At 43.4% G+C, this 20,379-nt stretch overlaps 1 protein-coding gene across 2 annotated transcripts in view; it reads right to left on the reverse strand.

Annotated features, from left to right (window-relative positions):
• The window catches only part of LOC101546936 (zinc finger protein 345), a 103,014-nt gene that overhangs the window by 15,469 nt on the left and 67,166 nt on the right, over nt 1-20,379 (reverse strand). The window contains exons 1-2 of one of the 2 annotated variants that reach the window (XM_055145121.1): nt 3,227-3,565; nt 2,439-2,491 (exon numbers count right to left, since the gene is read on the reverse strand). The exons of the other annotated variant lie outside the window; for it this stretch is intronic. The gene's annotated coding sequence lies outside the window, so the exon portion shown is untranslated. Of the gene's footprint in view, nt 1-2,438; nt 2,492-3,226; nt 3,566-20,379 lie in introns of those variants that run through there. 2 annotated transcript variants of the gene reach the window in all.

Below are 20,379 nucleotides of genomic sequence, written 5' to 3' on the forward strand. Positions count from 1 at the left end.
TACTTCACTATCCTACCTCTGCAGCCTTTTTTTTTTCTTTTTGGGTCACACCCGGCAATGCTCAGGGGTTACTCCTGTCTCTGCACTCAGAAATTATTCCTGGCAGTGTTTGGAGAGCACCATATGGGATGCTGGGAATCAAACCCAGGTTGGCCACATGCAAGGCAAACACCCTACTCACTGTTCTATTGCTCCAGCCCCATCATAGATAGATCTTGAAATCTCCAGACACCTCATAATTCCTCAGTACTGAAATTCCAGTAGGCGCACACCAAATTAGGTGGGAAAGTGACATAGAGGGCAATTAAACTCAACAAACAAAAGCAGTAACATAGAAAGTTCAACTAGCAACAGAGAACAGAATTAAAAATTAAAAATCAGAGTAAAATTGAAATTGAAAGCAGAAAAGCAATTAAAAAAATCCAAAAAAGTCAAAACTGGTGTGTTTTTTATTTTTAGACCTCCAAGTGGTGTCAGACAATTTTGATTGAATGAGTCACTGTTCACTGCAAGAGAAATGATGGTCCTCCCTCCCTGGTGCTAGGGACCTCCAGGACCACACCTGGCAGTGCTCAGGTCCTTCAGAGCTGCACAGGGCAATGTTTCAGAAAACGTGTAGTGCTAGGAACTGAAACCAAGCTGGCTGCCTAACTAACCACTGTAATGTCTCCTGGTCCCCCAAAGCTGCTTCTTTTGTTTACTTTTTGTCTTTCTGAGTCACACCTGGTGATGCTCAGGTATTACTCCTGGTTCTGCACACAGAATTTACTCCTTGGGAGTGCTCAGGAAACTATATGTGATGCTGGGGATCAAACCTGGGTCAGCCATGTACTAGGCTCTCCCCACTGTACTACTGCTCCAACCCCCAAAGCTGCTTTTTAAAAGGTAAAAAAAAATCATTAACAACCCCCTTCCCAGGCTAACCAAGAAATGAAAAAAATCACTATATCACAAATGAAAAAGGTCATTTCTACATACACCATCGATATAATATATAATAAACTTGAAAAGCTAAACCATTTTTATATTAGCAGTCTATAAATTTTAGATAGCAAATTTTACCTTTTAAATTCTATTCTTAATAGGAGAGCCCACTTTCTATTTCTGTAAATAACAAGTTTTTTTTTGGTTGTTGTTCGTTTTTTGTTTAGGGGCGACACTGGGCGAAGTTTAGGGGTTACTCCTGGCTCTGCGCTCAGGAATTACTCCTGGTATTATTTGTGGGACTGTAGGGGATGCCAGGGGTCAAATCCCAGTGGGCACTGTTCAAGGCACACATCCTACCCACAGTTCTATCTCTCAGGCTATGCAAATAGTTTTACCGGAGCTCAGATATTTGCATTCTTTATTTATCACAAATGGCTACTCTGACTCGACAACAAAACTATTTACAACTGAGTATGACCAACAAGCATATTAACTATGTGGCCGTTTACTAAAAGTTTTGACTTAGGTTTATTGAAAACCAAAAACAGGATCAAATACCATTAGAATCAAGGCAGTAGACAGGGTACAAGGTTAAAGTCTTATGCCTTTTATGTGGCCAAACCCTGGCACAACATCACCGGTATAGCCCTGGAGGCACTGAGCATTGTGAGGTTTGGTACTGAAGGCTTGAGAGCATTAGTAGCCCTGGCTAGGTGATCCCTAGCACTGTAGGGCCCAAGCAGCACTGCATCTGGGGATGGAGAGATACCACAGAGGGAAGGGAAGGTTTGCCTTGCATGTAGCTGACCCAAGTTTGATCCCCAGCACCCTACACAGTTCTTTGAGCCCTGCCATGAGTAATTCCTGAGCACAGAATCAGGACTAAGCCCTGAGCACCACCTGGTGTGCACCCCCCCCAAAAAAAACCCCAAAACAATCAAGTATACTCCATACTGATACTCCTTCCTATTCAATTACCCAACCATCCAATGAGCGTGGCTTGGGACTCCTCAACCCCAAAACAGATACTACTAGTATCAGAAGGACCTAAGAGCCATCTAGAACAGGCCAAATATGAGACAATGGTAATTTAAGTATAAATAATAAATGAAACTGTTGCCACATATTGGGAAAAAAGTATATATGATTCATGTTTACTGATTATTTCCTCATCCTGAAATTGTTAGAGTTTGACCTGCTTCCCTTTAACAATCTGTAATTAAGAATAACCGATCAATTGTTAGTTTCACTCTGCATAAATAATCCAGTTTTGAAATAGAGAAGTAGGATATAACTAGCAATCCCTAATGAAATAATAACAGCAAGCATTGCAAAGACCTAGACTAAATAGAAATAAAAATAGACTGTTAATTCAGGTTTTTATAACCATCAACAATCATTTTGCGTAAGACAAAACAAAGAAGAAAAACAAAAGGGAGGCTAGGGTGTGCTCACAAATCCTCAAAAAGTCAGAAAGCACTTCAGAGCCCAAAGAGAGAACAACAATTTACCTTCAACAGCACCCTGGTGTGGAGCAGCGGGTCGTTCCTTGCTCTCTGGTTACCTGTGGCATAAGAAGGAACAGAAGGATGGCGAGTCCTTTCCTTTTTTCCACCCAAACGGACTTGCGAGAAACGAAACATCTTACACACAACCTCCACCCAAGCCCGAAAGCGGACACTAAGGGAACCCCAGGGACACGCACACCCCTATCCCCTCGGCGATCAAGCATACACAAGGAAAACCAGAGATCAACAGACAGTGTGGGAGGAGGAGAATCTCCTACCGGGGAGAGGCACGAATCAGACTCCCTCGGGACTTCCCTCCCCTCCCCTCGGCTCCCCCTACTTGGGTTGTTTTGTTTCTGGTTCTGCATTCTGACGTCAGGTCACGTCAATGTGACATCTGAAGGCTGGAACTCGCCCCCCAGGTTCCCCCTACAAGGCCCCCTGGCCCCTGTCGCTAACAAGAAAGGGGGCAGCTGAGCAGCGGCCAGACACAAAAGCCCCAACAACAAGCGGTCGGGAAACCTGAGAACGGCCAAATGAGGGGCATTTCTGACACCGGCCATGGCCACCCGCACCGCCCCGTCAGCCCCCGCCTCCCGTTATTCGCTCCCGACAGACACAGTTCGGCCGAGGAGCGGCACAAAGACAGACACAGTTAATCATGGGGCGACTCGCTCGGCTTCAGACAACTCACCCGCACCTAATCAAACAACCCAACCGGGCAAACGCCGGGCACGGCCCGTCCCTCCGCACCCGCGCACGGACCCGGCCCGTCTGGGGCCCCGGCTCACCTTCAGCTCGTCCTGCGTCCGGCCAGCGGACGTCCCGGCCGTCTGGATACGAAGCCTGCAGGCCGCGCTGCCCACCTCGATGCCAGCACCGAAGTTTTGACAACCCGCGGGAACGACTCGACCCCAGAAAGCTCTGGAAAACGTAGGCAGGGAGGCAAAAGGTCCGAGAGAGCCGGTACCCCACGCCGCCGGCTCGCCTTGTGGTGGTCACTCTCCGGACGCGTCAGTCCGAGACACGCGGTCGACTGGCAGCCGTGGCGAATCTCGGCTACGGTCCGCGGCCCCGGACGCGCACAGCCGCGCGCCCACGCGCGTTCCGGCGGACGCTCGAGTTCCGACGAGGGGTCTTCTGGGAATTGTAGGCGCCAGGGAGCGGGGGAGGGAGGGACTTGTAGGCGCCATGGAGACTTCTGGGACTTGTAGGCGTCAGAGAGCTGTGTGGGCTGGCAGCAATCAGCGCCTTCTTGAAGCCCTCTGCGGTGGGTGCACGCAGAGTTGCAGAGTCTGGGAAGTGGAACTGTTGGCGGAGAAGGCAGAAATCTTGGCTGAGAAGCCCAGAGAAGAATCCCCAGACCTTACCCACCGCCAAGCCTATAGGGGAGGAGATGGGAAGGTTTGGGACGTTTTACTGCTGTTGTGATTGATTGCTTTAGATTGTGTTTGTAAGTTCAGGGTGTAGCAAGGCTGCTATCTGAGACCATTTTCACAAGAAGTATTCTCAGCAACAAAAACGCGGTAAGTTTGAAGTACAGTTTTTGAATGTAATATATATATATATATATATATATATATATATATAAAGGGCCCAAATCATTAGAGCTGAATATAAACTTCTTAACGCCATGTAATCAACATGCCAGAAGTCCCCTATGAGTCGCATGTAAATCCATCATATAGCAAAACAGACTACTTCTGCAGGGTTTTGAACTTTATATAAATGGTATCATACGAGGTAACGAATCTTAAAGGGAAATATATATATATATATATATATATATACATATACACATATATGAGCACCCAAGGCTCAACACTTAACAACAAATTAGTAATCTCTTATGGAAGGGCTTAATGGCTCCAGGGTGAAATACAACAATCTTCACACACTCTTCTCTAAGGAAAGTTTTTCTGGAGCTTTTTCAGTGATTTATTCATAACAAACTACAAAATAAATTATTTTGGTTTTGCTTTGGGGCAAGGGTTGGGGTCCGGAATTGGAAATATGCAAAATATGGTGGTGGGAAGGTGTAATGGTGGTGGGATTGGTGTTTGAATATTAAATATATTAAATGTAATCACATATTGTATGAACTACTTTATGAAAATAAAAATTTAAAAATAAATGGTATTTATGCATACAATTTCTATAAATCATAATTACATGAATGGGATCATAAATCTGTTTGTGACATTAATTTATAAAGTTTATCTCCATGGTGAATTTGGCTTCTTTTCAGCTTAGGAGAATTGTTCTGTGAACATTCTTATTATGTTTTGCTGTGTGCATCTTTGGATTCCCGTTTATACACCTAAGAGGGGAATTTCTTTTTTTTTGGGGGGGGGGTCACACCCAGCAATCCACAGGGGTCACTCCTGGCTCATGCACTCAGGAATCACCCCTAACGGTGCTCAGGGGACCATATGGGATGCTGGGATTTGAACCCGGGTCGGCCGCGTGCAAGGCAAACGCCCTCCCCGCTAAGAGGGGAATTTCAAGGTGATAGATTATATAAAGTTTAGCGTTAGTAGATACTGCATATAGTTTTCTGAAATGGTATTCAATCTTGAAATCCCATGTGATAGTTGCTCTCCATTCAAACATACACTTGTTATTTGATATCCTTTCCTTTTAAATTTTATGGTGGTTTTAACTTGAATTGTCCTAAGATGTCCATTCATATGTCTTCTGTAACAGGATTAATACCCAACGATATTTAGCATTTATTATATACAAACAGAAAAAAAGTTCTATTCCTCCTGAAAGAGAAACTTAGATCCCCTTCTAGAGGTCTCTGCTATTTGGAGTGGTGTTGGCATCGCATCACCAGGAATAATTCCTGAGTGCAAAGCCAGGAGTAGCCCCTGTGCACCGCCGGGTGTGACCCAAAAAACAAAGCAACAACAAACAAACAAACAAAAAAAAACAGAACTTGGGACTGGAGCAATGGCACAGTGGGTAGGGCGTTTGCCTTTGCCTTGGACACGGCCGACCCGGGTTCGATCCCCAGCATCCCATATGGTCCCCTGAGCACCGCCAGGAGTAATTCCCGAGTGCAGAGCCAGAAGTAACCCCTGTGCATCACCGGGTGTGACCCAAAAAGAAAAAAAATACTGGAATAGAGGCAAAGATCCATCCTTCCATAAGGGGAATGGGTCAATGGCTACATGCTCTAGTCAAAGTACCCAAAATCGCCAGACTTTTTATTTTATTTTTTTAAATATTTTTTATTTTTTATTTTAAATTTATTTATTTTTTAATTTGTGAGTCACAGTGAGGGTACAGTTACAGATTCACACATTTTTGTTCTTGTTTTTCCCTCATGCAATGTTTAAGAGCCCATCCCTCCACCAGTGTCCATTCTCCACCACCGATGAACCCAGTATCCCTCCCAACCCCCAGTCCCATCCCCCCGCCCCACCCAGCCTCTGTGCCGAGGCATTCCAATTTGATATCTCTCTTTCTTTTTGGGTGTTGTGGCCTTCTTGGGTATTAGTCTCTATTCTGTTGTTCTATATTCCACAGATGAGTGCGATCTTTCTATAATGACATTTAGATATTTACTACAACTCTGTGCCCAAAACCTCGTGAAGCTTGAAAGAATGATATGATTGACTTGAGATTTTGTTTTTGCTAGAAACTTAATTACTAATGCTAAGATTAGTGAGGGGCTGGAGCAATAGCACAGTGGGTAGGGCATTTGCCTTGCACGTGGCCGACTTATGTTCGATTCCTCTGTCCTTCTCGGAGAGCCTGGCAAGCTATGGAGAGTATCCCACCTGCACAGCAGAGCCTGGCAAGCTACCTGTAGCGTATCTGATATGCCAAAAACAATAACAACAAGTCTCACGATTCGCCAGACTTTTTAAACCTTCTGGATATTGGGACAAAAGTTACTGTAGTGCTAGGAAGTGCCCATGGACAATGTTGAAAAAAATAACTGAGACCAGAGTGATAGTTCAATGGGAAGGGAGCTTGCCTTGCACAAGGCTGACCCAGGACCGATTCCTGACACCTCATGGGGTCCCTTGAACATTGCTAGGAGTGATCCCTGAGCACAGCCCTGAGAACAAAGGAAACTGCACTAAAAAATTAAGTGGCTTGGAAATCATTCTCAAATTAGGCAGCCTTTTCATTATTCAACAGCAAGAGTAACATTTTATTTATTTATTTATTATTTTATTTTATTTTGTTTTTTGGTTCACACCTGGCGATGCACAGGGGTTACTCCTGGCTTTGTATTCAGGAATTACCCCTGGCAGTGCTCAGGGGATCAGATGGGATGCTGGGAATTGAACCCGGGTTGACCATGTGCAAGGCAAATACCCTACCCGATGTGCTATTGCTCTAGCCCCCAAGGGTAACATTTTAAACACAAGTTAGAATTAAAATCCATTTTACATTCAGTTTTAGTCAAAATAGAACATAATTATGACTTAAAATTTCTTCCAAAATAGAACATAATTATGACTTAAAATTTTACCTATTCCAATAGTCACAGCTCAGGTCATATTTCAGGTATGACCCCTTTCACTCTTTAAGTCATACTGGCCACCTGATACTTCCCAAATATACTAATTCTGCCCCATCTCTTGTTTTTTTTATCCACTATGCTTTTGCCTAAAATTCCCTCTCCCCTGATAACTTCATGGATTAGTTAGCTTAACTTGTTAGTTTGAATACTTGCTCTCCAATATATCTCTCTAATTACAGAATGGAAGAATGTGACTGTTCTCCTTCCCCCAAAGTTCTTCTTGCCTGTCACTTCTGCTTTCTGTTTCAGGCATTTTCCCTTTATCCCTAAATACTCTCTGTGGAGCTGAATGCAATCTGGTGTCTCAACTATTATATTCCCAAGGGGAGGCAATGAACTAAATATTTATTTCATTCCAAATATGTTTATTTGCCAAAAGTTGAGTATCTTTGTTTTTAATTTAATTTTATTTTGTTTTGGATCACAGTTGACTGTGCTTAGGGCTTACTTCTGCTCTGCACTCACATCACTCCTGGCTAACTCAGGAAGCCATTTAGGATGCTGGGGATCAAACTTGGTCCAGACCTGAGCAAGGGAAGCACTGTACTATTATCCCCAGCTTCTGAAATTTGAATATCTTAGGTGATAATTACAGGAGACAGTCATGGAAACAGAGGTATGGTGAATGGGATTAACACCTGTATGAGAAACTACTATCAGGGCTGGAGCGATAGCACAGCGATAGGGCGTTTCCCTTGCACTCGGCCAACCCGGGTTCGATTCCCAGCATCCCATATGGTCCCCTGAGCACCGCCAGGAGTGATTCCTGAGTGCATGATCCAGGAGTAACCCCTGTGCATCACCGGGTGTGACCCAAAAAGCAAAAAAGAAAAAAAAAAGAAAAAATACTGTCTTTATTATAATACTCAGTTAATTTTTTCCCTAAGCAATAATAGTATTGCTCAGAAATAATACTATTTCTCAGAAATAGGGACATGGTGCTTGTAGCAATACTATTATTATTCAGAAAAAAATTAACTCAGTATTATTATAAGATCCCTGGCACCACATACATTCCCCCAGGTCCTGCCAGAAGTAATTCTTTTTTTTTTTTTTTTTTTTTTTTGCTTTTTGGGTCACACCTGGCGATGCACAGTGGTTCCTCCTGGCTCTGCACTCAGGAATCACTCCTGGCGGTGCTCAGGGGACCATATGGGATGCTGGGAATCGAACCTGGGTCGGCCGCGTGCAAGGCAAACGCCCTACCCGCTGTGCTATTGCTCCAGCCCCCAGAAGTAATTCTTAATCGATGAGTCAGGAGTAACCTTAAGCACATATGAGTGTGGACCGAAAACCAAAATAACAACAACAACAACAACAACAACTTTGGGAGCTGGACTGATAATTTACCGGGTAGGGCACTTCCCTTGCACACATCTGGCCCACGTTTGATCCCCAGCTTGATCCCTAAGCACAGAACCATAAGCACCACTACGTATGGCTAAAAACCAAAAAAAATTTTTTTTTAAGTTTTAGAGATATTATTGACACACTATGCAATTAACTTATTTCAAGTAGCTTTTGTCATATCTGATATAAAAATTTATTTCAATTAAGATACAATACATTACTTTTGCTCTGCCAAAGTACCTTAAAATAGTGTATGGTATAAGCAAAGCAACTAATTGAGGACTCTGATAACAAAATAATTAGTAGATTGGGTAAGGGGCTAAATAAGTATTTTTAAATGATTGATATGGTTTTAATTTTTAAAAAACACACCACCTAGGGCCAGCATGATAGTATAGTAAGTAGGGTATTTGTCTTGCATGCAGCTGACCCAAATTTGATACCCGGCATCCTATATAGTCCTCCAGCACTGCCAGGAATAATTCCTGAGTGCAGAGTCAGGAGTAACCCCTAAGCATTCCAGAAAAACAACCCACACACAAAAATACCACCTGGGGCTGGAGAGATAGTGCAGTTGACCAACATTAGTTAACTCCCAGGCACTGTATATGGTTCCCCAAGCCTTGGAGAAGTGATCCCTGAAAGCAGAGCCAAAAGTAAGTCCTGAGCCCTGCATCCTCATGCTCAAGCACTATGTCCCTATTTACTCTGTCCACTTTACTGGAAACCAGGTGTGCTATATAATTTCCAGGTCTTCTAAATAAATATCTGTTTCTTCAAAATTTGGATGGTTATTGTCGAAGAGCATTTTTCAGTTATGAGACACGTAGTAATTATTGCAATTGAGGTAACTGGCTTAGAAGAGGAAACACTATGAGATGTTTATCTTGCACGTGCCCAACCTGGGTTCAATCACCAGCATCTCATATGGCCCCCAGAGCACTGCCAGAAGTAATTCCTGAGTGCAGAGCCAGGAGTAACCCTCGAGCATTGTTGGATGTGACTCCCCCACCAAAAAAAAGGAAAGGAAATTTCCCTGGGCTCAGGTTGAGTAACCCCAGGTCATTTTCTTATCTTTAGCATTACCAATAGACTAAGACCAACAAAGCACTCTCATTTCTTTACTCGGCTAACAGTATTATACCCAGATTCTGGGTTTGCCATTAGCAGAGAGACCAGTTCCACAAGTGAGAATGCAAAAGCAAAGGAACCTTTATTGGTAGCTCAAGCGAGGGTCCAAGCCTCATCCAACACAGTGGAGTCTTGACAAGGACCCCCACTCTAGTTCCAGGGAACATTTTATTGCCTATGGTTACATAAGCAAAAGTTGGCACAGTTGTTGGTTACAGTTTGCAGTTTTTCCAAGAATTTCAACGAAACAGTCAGAAGTCTGTAAGCAAATTGGTCGTGCTGCTGTGCCCAGAGGTATTCCACTTATCATATGACTGGTTAGTGGTGTCTAGGGGATTTCCAGCTTCGGCCAAGGACAGTTTCAGAAAATTCTTTGGGGGTTGGGGGGAAACAGAAACTTAGGCCTACTGCTTGTTTTGCTGAAGTACAGCCTGTCATTGCGCATATGAGATTCTTCCTTGGCCTCACAATAGTTACAAAACTTTCAAATAAAACATGACAATATATAGTTCACATACACGTGGTCCCAATTTATAAATGGCTTTTATGTGGTCCACATCTGACATAACTGATGTGGAGCTGGGGCCACTCCTGTGGATGCTTAGCCTGAGGGTGTGTAATCCTGATACTTCGGTATTTGTATCCAGTGTTGTGGTTCTCAGGACAAATGTTTAGAGGTCACTGGTGTTATACCCTGCAGTAATAAGTGCCCGACTAAAGCTACACACAGCTGGGCTTAGGTGTCATTATATTGGGGATTGAACTCAGGGCTTCATATATGCTACTCTTAGGCTTTACCACTTGAGTAATCTCCATGGTCCCATATATTCTAAATTTAATAATAATAGTAATAATAATAATAGCTGGAGAGATAGAACAGCGCTTGTCTTTTATGTAACCAACCCGATTCAATCCGAGCACTGATACAGCAGGAAGTGAGGTGTAGAACTCCAGGTCACTTTACATCTCCGCCCATGGAACAGATAGCCAATCAGAAAGTAGAATGGGATGGCTGGGGGTGGGATTTGACTACACATAAAAGGAGGCTCTAAGAGCCCGCTTGCCCTTTTCTCCCTTTCGGAACGCGTATCCCATTTCTCTCTGGCGCCCTCAGCTTAAGTAGGGCTGTGTAAACCTGGACAGAACCCAATACAGGCAGGTGTCTCGGGGCCAGACAGAGGCAGAACGCAGACAGGGCTTGAGCTGCTCAGGGACAGGCCCCGCCGTCATTCACGGGAGATGAATATACTGCATGGGACCAGACAGGGAAGTCATTCGTGGGATCAGGCAACGGGGGACAGGATCAGGGACTACACTCACAGGAGGCAAGTATACTGCGTGTGACAAGACAGGCAAGTCATTCACAGGACTGGGCAGAGTCAGGGGCAGGACCAGGTCATGGTTCACAGGAGGAGAGGCCGGAATGGCTGGGGAGGAAGGACTGTACATATTTTCTATACAATAAACTACCTTTCGATCTTTGAATTTTGTAATCAAGAACCCACCAGCACAGGAAAAATCCACATTAACATTAGTTGGCGCCTAACATAGGGCACTTAACTGGAGTTGTAAAGAAACAAGCCACAGGATATGGGGGGGGGGGGGGGAGGACGACAAGCAAGGACTTAAAGCTTAAAGGTATTAAAAGTAACTTTTAGTTTTTTTGTTGTTGTTGTTACCCTCTCAATAGCTAGAGGAAGGAGAAAGAGAACTTGGACTTTGTAGCTAGTTAATTTCAATTTGCAACCAGGGAAACAGGATAGAACAGAGACATAAATGCTCCTACATTCCATACTTCCTACATTCCATACTCCCTCCAGCACTGAAGCTTTTCACTACTTATGGATCCAGTCACTGGAAGGTTAGGACCGCTAGAGAGCTGGGAAATAGAATGGGGAAAAAACCATTAAGGACATATCATAAGCATATGAAAAACTTGGAGGCCAAAACCAACAGAAGCACACTTTACTCATGCGAAACTTGAACTTGAGACCAGTAGGTACAGCAGAGTGCAGATGCCTAGATGGAGAATTGAAGAAGCAGATGGTACTCAGGCCCTGTGCTCCAGGCGTATTCAATCTCCTCAAGTAAGGAGGGAATTTGATAGGTCAACCCAAACTTCTTTATTGGAAAAGCCTCTTAAGTGGTCAAACATCAAGTCAGATCATGAAAAAGATTTTCTCTAAGGACATTTTTAGTAACTTTGCTGCTCAGTTTTGCAGTTTTGCTCCATCCCTGGATTGGAAGGAAATGTATCTGACTCAATATAACAAAGGATTTTGTTCTAGGACAACCAGCAGTTAGCCTGGGGAAATACATCTGGAGAAGGAAGTTTTAGAGATGTTTTCATGCATTTTGTCAAGGGAAAGAAGTTTTGCTACTTTGTTTCTAGGCCTTTCAAAATTTCCTCTACCTATAGGCAAAAGATGCAGCCATTTGGATCTCGAAAGTCTTGCAAAAGTTGGTTGAAGTTATTTGCAACTGAAAAATGTTTGGGAATTGACCTTTGTGTTTACTAAGGAAAATTAAGAGTAGGATGTGTTTTGGTACAAAAGATAGTAACTTCACGTTATGTCCTTGGAAAAAAATTGAAGGATGATGACTGTTATGCGAAAATTTGTTGTTCTTTGAGAAAGATTGATTAATTCAGTTTTCATCTCTTCAGAAGATATGCTCAAGTCTGAGAAAAAACAAATTTGGGATCTATATTTGAACAAAAATCAGATATACGATTCTGTTCTGATGAAAGTTAACTTTCTTGTAACTATCTCATGGTAATTAAATAAAATTTTAAAAATTAAAAAAAAACCAACTAAGTGAATTTAAGAAGAACCTTAGAAAAAAAAAAAAGGTTAAGTGCCTCTCAGGGCGTTTGCCTTGCATGAGGCTGACCTGAGTTCAATCCGGGGCACAAAAATACAAACGAGCACGTGCCAAAGGGGTGCAATGATATGTGTGTTCACTGGCTCTCGGGGCGGTTCTCTTTGTCTCTCTCTGTCTCTCTCTCTCTTTCTCTCTGTCTCTGTTTCTCTCTGTCTCTGTCTATCTCTCTCTCACACACACACACAGCTCGCATTGGGTGTTCTTGAGCCACTGTGTATAGACCGGCTCGGGATGGCTCCTCCTTTGTGCTCTGCTTCTATGTGTGCTGCTGTGTTTTTTTCTGTCTGTCTATCTCTAACTCTGTCTCTGTAGTCTCTCCTCTGGTCTCTTAAGACCTCTCTCTCTCTCTCACCTCTCTCTGTCCCTGTCATTTCTCCTCTGGTCTCTTTCCTTCTCTTTTCTTCCGATCTCTCTCTCTGGACCCTTCTGCTTCTCTCTCTGGAGCCCTTCTCGCTCTCACTTCTGACTGAATCTTACTTCTGATTCTGACTCTGACTCCCTTGTTTAGGGTCTTGTGCTTTGGCCTGCGTGCCTGAGAGCTTAACCCCAGCTAGCTGGCTTGAATAAACTCTGCTTGTGTTTTGCATCACTGGCTGGACTCTGTGTGGTTTAGAGAGGGGAGATTATCATCCTCGGATCCTAACATCTCAGGATCGCAGCACTCAGGAGAGATGCGGCATCACAGGCTTTGGTTTCAGAGCGCCCAGGTAGAAAGATGAGAAGCTGGGTCTTTTATTCAAGCCACAGCAAGTCCATGACAGATTGCAAATAAAGAAAAATTTAAATGGGCTTCAGTTTCGGGTTCCAGGAACAGACAGTTTCCATTTCTCCGAAATGAGATAGAGATCCACAGGCCATCCGGAGGCAGCCTGAAAAGCCCAAAAGCTTCATAGATTAGCCCTGCCTATCACCAGGCGCTAGCTCAGCAACTTGTACTAAACTGTCAAAACCACAAAATATGCACCTCTTATGTAACCTTATGATATATAATGTCTGCAAAATCTAGAGTCGGGGTCCTTGTCCTGAGGCCGCTGCGTCAGTGGGGACTTATGTTATACCTGGGTTCTGGGGTTTCGCAGAGAGACCAATTCCACAAGGGAGAATGCAAAAGCAAAGGAACCTTGGGGCTGGAGTGATAGCACAGCGGGTAGGGAATTTGCCTTGCCCCCAGCAGACCCGGGTTCGATATCCAGCATCCTTATGGTCCCCTGAGCATTGCCAGGAGTAATTCCTGAGTGCAAAGCCAGGAGTAACCCCTGTGCATCACCAGGTGTTACCCAAAAAGCAAAAAACCCAAAGGAACCTTTATGTCTAGTTCAAACTAGGGTCCAAGTTTCATCCAACACAGTGGCTTCTTGACAAGAACCCTGATTTTAGTTCTATTATGTCCCAGGAAGGGAGTTTTGCTTGCACATTGACCAGACCAAATGCAAAGATGCAAATGCAAGGCACTCTTTATTGCTAGCTCAAGCTAGGGTCCGAGTTTCATCCAACGCAGTGGAGTCTCACCAAGGACTTCGACCCAAGTTCCAGGAAACATATAGCGTGTGGTTACATAAGCGAAGTTGGCACAGTTTTCCCAAGAATTGCAGAGAAGCAGTCAGAAGTCTGTGAGCTAATTGGTCATGCCCTCCAGCTGTGCCCAGAGATATCCTACTTATCATCAGAATGGCTAGAGGCACCTAGGGGATTTCCAGATTCAGCCAAGGACAGTCTCAGGGAATTATTTTCGAAGTGGGAAGGGGAAACAGAAACTTAGGCCTATTGCCTGTTTCGGCCTTAATGTGAAACCTGTTATGGCCCCGCTCCACAGGTAAATTGATAACTCTCTGTTCTGCAGAATGGTCAGCCTTCAACATTAGTTGGCTAGCGGAAGGTACTTTTGGTCTGGGGACCATTCTGAAAAGTTAAAGGTAACCTTTTCTTGCAGGACCGGGAGGACACCCGGACTAGACCCCTTAACATCCTGATCTGGCAGGAACTGGTTGAGAGACCCATTGACTGGTTTATAATAAGAGTGTTGTAAAACAGTGCAGAGATGGGGTTTGTCTTGATGGCTTCTATACCTTTTACTTTAATAACAGGGGGTAGGGGTCATCAGAAGAAAGGTTTCTCATGCTTTGATAAACATTGGCCGTTCATGTTTTCTTATGTTGCTATTTAAAAGTTTGTTCCAGTGGCCTCTTTTTTGTGTCTAAAAGCATGTTTAAATTGTGAAATTCTTAAAGTATCTGGTGTAAAAAAAAATCTTACGATTTAGATAATTAAAAACTTTAAAATTAAGCCAAAGAAGGTTTTCCTATGTTTCATGAAAATTGATGGTTTAAGGGTTTTCTTATGCTGGTATGTTAACATGAAAACAAGATTAAAGAGTAACGGGTTAAAATGTGAGTTTCTAACATTATAGGATTGGTTGCAAAATTTCTTACCCTACCAATGTTTTATTTGATTTCTGAGATTGTTGGTAACCTAAATTACAGAAGCCACCAAAACCACAGAATTGTGCCTTGATAAAAGTTAAAGATATCAGGCTCTCCTGCTGAAACTCCAAACCAGCTTTCTTTTTACTGAAGGGAAAAAAAGTCATTTAAAAAATCAAGTGGCACCTCCTGCCGGCAAGATGTGATCTCAGGGGCCGCACAAGCGTGACTCCAGACGCCAGCTAAATTTTTCGGCATGGGCAGCTCCTCGCAGAATGTCACCAGACTGAGAACTAAGCCTCGGCCCGATGCCCGCCCTGGAGGGGAAAGGTATTTCTCTCTATGCTCTTCCTTGCTGGGGGTGAAGGGCGTGGTGACCGCCATATTATGACGACCGCAGATGGGGTTTACAAGCTTGCAATGATCCAATATCTGGAAAAAATCTCCCTGGACTTAGTTGCTAAAGTACAGAAATCCAAAACCTCATACCTCTTCACAAAAGGTCTGACTAGTGGGGTACTCCTAACAATAATAGTGAGGTTTGTGTTGAAATATTGAAAGTAAATAGAAAGTAAAGCGAAATTTATCAGTTACATGGTGGGAGGGGGGTGCGGGGGGGCGGGATGGGAGGTGTACTGTGTTTTTTTGTTTGTTTGTTTGTTTGTTTTGGTGGTGGGATATGGGCACTGGTGGAGGGATGATTGTTTCAGCATTGTGTAACTGAGACTTAAGCCTGAAAGCATTGTAATTTTCCACATGGTGATTCAACAAAATAAAATTCTTAAATAAATAAATAATCAAGTGGCTACAGGCAGCCCCTTTGGCTTTAATGGTTTCTGAAAATGGGGAAGTGTGTGAGTGAGGCACAAGGCCCTGAGCCGCCCCAGCAACTGCGGGCAATGCCCAGATGAAAAATAACTATCCCATTTTCTGTGTTTTCATTATTTTGTATCTCTTTCCCTGGAAGTTGGAATCTTAAAGATAAAGTTTCTAATATAAAGGGAACTTGTGCCAAGTAAATATATGTTATAAAGATCTTTAATTGTGAGCATTGTAAACCTTCTGAATATCTATAGGACTGACTGTCATCCCATTGCTCATTAATTTGCTTAAGCGGGCACCAGTAATGTCTCCATTGTGAGACTTGTAATGCTTTTGAAAGAGTACTGCAGAGGTAAATGAGATAATGATTAGCAACATTTTTTTCCAAATTTCTTGGTAGATCAAGCTATATTAAGTTCAGTAACATAAATAGGTTAAAATTTGAGAGATATGACTACAAGGAAGGAATAAGTATGTATTTTAAGGGAAAAGGATGATGTGTGTAGGGTTGAGAATGTGTTTTAAGAAAGAAAACTGTGATCAAACAATATTGTTATAAGAAACTCTTTAAATTATCTGCAGGATTGTTCTAGTTTCCAGACTCCTGTTACAGTGCTCTTAGATAATTAAAAAATCAAGGTTTTCAACGTGGAACTAAATGAGTAAGATTGAGATATTTGCTTTTCTCTCCTCAGTGCCATGAAGTGTTACAGCACTATGTATGTTTGCATAAACCTAGACAAAAGTTTTTCCTCTCTGCAATAGGGCCTACCTCTGGTGCTGACAGGAAAACCAGCTATGGTTTTCTTCCAGGGAGAGAGTCGGGGGGATTGGTCTAAATGACAGGAGAGGGTATTTAACAGTTACTGTTTTAAGTACCCTACAAACCTCAGGGAGACCTTGAAGGCAAGCCGGCTAAAGGAAGGAGCTGGACATCATTGCTGCCATGGAAAAAGAGGAAGCTGGAAATCTGCAATGACTGACTCAGCTTGGGCCCTGCCCTCAATGTCCAAAAATGGAGGTTGAGATCTCTCCCAGCACTGAAGAAGGGATGGGATGGACTCCTGACTGCCAGGACACTCCGAAGGAGGATGAGAGGCTTGTGACCACATCCAGTTCAACCTGAAGGTTCTACCTCTAGTTCATGGTGGGACCTGATCTGTGAGGGCCCTGCCCTGTCCAGCAGGTAGGACCCTTTGTGGGACTGAGAAGGGGACGCAGTCAAATGAACAGACGCAGAGACAAAAGGAGGAGGAAAGAGAGAGAGCGAGTGTTTATTCACTGGCAGCTACAGCATTTATACCTGCCTGCTGGGAGGCAGTGGTATGGTATACGTGCCTGGACCCCCGTACGGGTAGTGGTCAATCATAGATAAACAATGGCGGGGCAGTAAGGTCAGCAAGTTCAGCAATGGCAGGAAGTTTAAGTAGGCCTCTGTTTGAAAGAAGCCAGGCTCTGTAAAAATGGCTCCTTACGTCTGGCTTCCTATATCTGGCTTCCTACATCTGGCTTCCTACACTGATCTTCATATCTTATGGCCGAACCTGGGGTAAAACGTTAAATGCCATTATTGGTGTGTCTCTTGCTCTGTCTTTGACCAACCCCCAGGACTTCCTAGTAAGTAATGGAGTACCCCAAATGGAGAGTTCTCTAATCTTGCTATGTTTATGCAAAGGAACGAGCCAGGTTTGTTAGGCCATCTGACAAATTTAAAATAGAGGAGAGAAAACCATGTTTCTGTAACTTGCTTTCTTTAAGAATTAGATTCTAGTTTTACAAAGGTGATTGAATAATTGGGTAATTTAGTAAGTAAGCTGTCTAGTCTATAAAGAAACTCAATGTTGAACATGCTGTCACCAGTCTGGCCAGAAAAGTTGGAACCAGAGGTTTACCAGGGGGGGACCTCAGCTCAAAGTGCATGTAATCAATTGCTTTCCCCCAGCCTGTCAATTGGCTAAAGTACAGTAGAGAGTGAACATCCGAAACTGGTTCTAAGTATTCATTTTTAGTTAATACTTTACTGTATCACTGTTGTCCCATTGCTCACTGATTTGCTCAAGTAGGCACCAGTAACATCTCCATTCGTCCCCATTGTGTTCAGGGTCAGAGGGACAGGGGAATGAAGCCCATTATTGTTACCATTTTTGGCATATTGGATAGCTTGTCAGGCTCTTCTGTGCGAGATTCTTCATAATTCTCTTCCGGGAGTTTTGTTTTATAGTCTCTGGATCTTGGCCATTGATGAGGTTACATAGCGCCAGGGGCAGTTTGGTGGGTGTGACTGCCAACCTACTGGAAAACTGAGGATCTCGGTGGAGGAGGCCCAGTCCCTATCCAAGCAGCCTTGGAGATCTTAGCCACGGGTCCCACATACCTGGGTTCCTCTGCCAGTTCCTTCATGTATGAGGCTTGTCCAAGCATGTGGAATATGACTGTGGCTGGGTTCTGGAGGTTTTCAGCTGCCGGGGCTATGCTTGGGGCAGGGAGGAAAACTCAACCCACGCCCCCTCCAAGGTGCCCCGGTGAAGACACCCTGGCTCAGGGGCAGGAGATTCTAGTTAATACTTAAGTTAATTCTTGTTCAAGCATCATGGGATTAATAGTCCATTTAGAAAATATTTCCTCTAGAGGCTGGAGTGATAGCATAGCGGGTAGGGCGTTTGCCTTGCATGCAGCTGACCCAGGTTCAAATCCCAGCATCCCATATGGTCCCCTGAGCACCGCCAGGAGTAATTCCTGAGTGCAGAGCCAGGAGCAACCCCTGTGCATCGCCGGGTGTGACCCAAAAAGAAAAAAAAAAAAGAAAATATTTCCTCTACACTAGAACACTCTGAAGAAGAGGAAGAATGGGCCAGTAATGACTGGAGAAGAGAGAGATCATACGTTCTGACCTACACTTCCTTTTTCAAGCCTAAGTAGTGGCAGTCGACCCAAAAGAATTTCAAAGGAAGCAGCAAAGTTCCTCTGTATAAAGAGGATTTTGAAAGAATTTTCAAACAGGGTAGCTGTTTGAATTTTCTTAAAACCAATTTGAAATATTAGATCAGTTAGGACAAGGCATGCTACTTTGGAATGATCTGATCTTGAAAGTGGAAAAACAAATGACAAATGCTCAAATGCTCAAGGTACAAGCATGAATCATCAATAGCATAGGAAGCACAGTTCTGAGTTACTTCTTTCTTACTGCCCTGTTCATTCCTTTCACTAATATTTTGTTGTATTAGTCCAGGGGTCAGTAATTTTCAACTTCTGTTTAGGCACCCCGTTCTAATGCCCAAGTGCAGCCCCAAAACAAAAAAAATGACTAAAATATTTTTTTAAATTATCGTGGGAGCTAAATTCTTGTGCTGAGAGAGGGGGACCAGGTCAAGTAGTAATTGGGGGTTACCAGTGACCCATTTACAAGTTATCCAGAGGCTATGAGTATTAGAGATTGGACCCAGGGCCTTGAATGAGCAGGTGCGCCACCACCTGAGCCACATTCTTGGCCCTGAGTTGTTCTTTTTTCTACCTCCACAGGTTTGGTTTTAAGAAAATTCAATCTTTTGTTGTTGTTGTTTGGCCATGTTCAGCAGTGCTCAGGACTTACTCCAGACTCTGCTCAGGGATCATTCCTGGCAATGCTCAGGGGACTATATGGGATGCAGGGGACTGAACCCAGGTTGGCTGCATGCAAGGCAAGCACCTACCCACTGTACTAGCTCTCTAGCCACTCAGTTGCTTATTGGTGTTCAAAGGAATTGAAGCTTGTTTAATTTGGATTTTTTGTTTTGGGGTCACACCTGGCAATGCTCAGGAATTTTTCCTGACACTGCATTCAGGAATCACTCTTGTGATACCCTAGGGACTATGTGGGATGTCAGGGGTCAAATCCTGGCCAGTTGCGTAGAAGGCAAGTGCTTTACCTGCTGTACTCTCACCAGCCCCCAAATTTTAATTTTTATCCTTAAGTATTTAAATGTGCATAGATGAGGAGTCAGATATTTGTATGATCTAGTATTTTTTAAGCAATCAGGTAATGTGATTGATATTATTGACAGTGTTTGCCTACTTATAGGAACTGAATTAAGCATTAGGAGGGTTAAATTTGAATTAATGATTTTTTTCCTTCAAAATGAAATTTGATGAATTAGAAGCAATGAGTTATGGCTGTATTACAGTCATAGAGACTTAAGATTTTTCTGCAAATAAACTTCTAATATTAAGTCAGCTGTGTACCATGATTAAAATGCTTTCAGCAAAATTTTTTGCAGGGAAGGGGCTGGTGTGTGGAGAGAAAAGATAGATGAGAAACTATAAGGGGCAAAGGTATTCAGGTACATGAGTGGTGGTAAGGAATGGTAGAGCTAAATATCCCAACCACAGGGTCAAAAAGCCAAACTTTAAAAACAAACTTCAAAAGGTGGCTGTTAAGATGGCCGGCTGTGGGTTGGGAAGGTACAAGAGGGAACCTGGAACACTAGTAGAGGGAAGTTGACTCTGGTGCTAGGATTGGTGCTGGAACATTGTATTCTAAAACAGTTACAGGGGCTGGGGAGTGAGTACAGTAAATAGGGCCCTTTCCTAGCACGTAACCAACCTGGATTCAATCCCGGCAGCCCATATAGTCCTCCAAACACTGCTAGGAGTAAATTCTGAGTACATAACCAGGAGCAACCCCTGAGCATCGCTGGGTGTGGCTCAAAAACAAATACAAAACCCCAACTATGAATCACTTTGTAAATCATGGTGATTTAATAACAAAATTTTAATAAGTAAATAAAATACTTTGCAGAAATAATAAAACAAACCAAAC

The sequence above is a fragment of the Sorex araneus genome, chromosome 8 (genome assembly GCF_027595985.1).
Source record: "Sorex araneus isolate mSorAra2 chromosome 8, mSorAra2.pri, whole genome shotgun sequence".
NCBI classification, from domain to species: domain Eukaryota; kingdom Metazoa; phylum Chordata; class Mammalia; order Eulipotyphla; family Soricidae; genus Sorex; species Sorex araneus.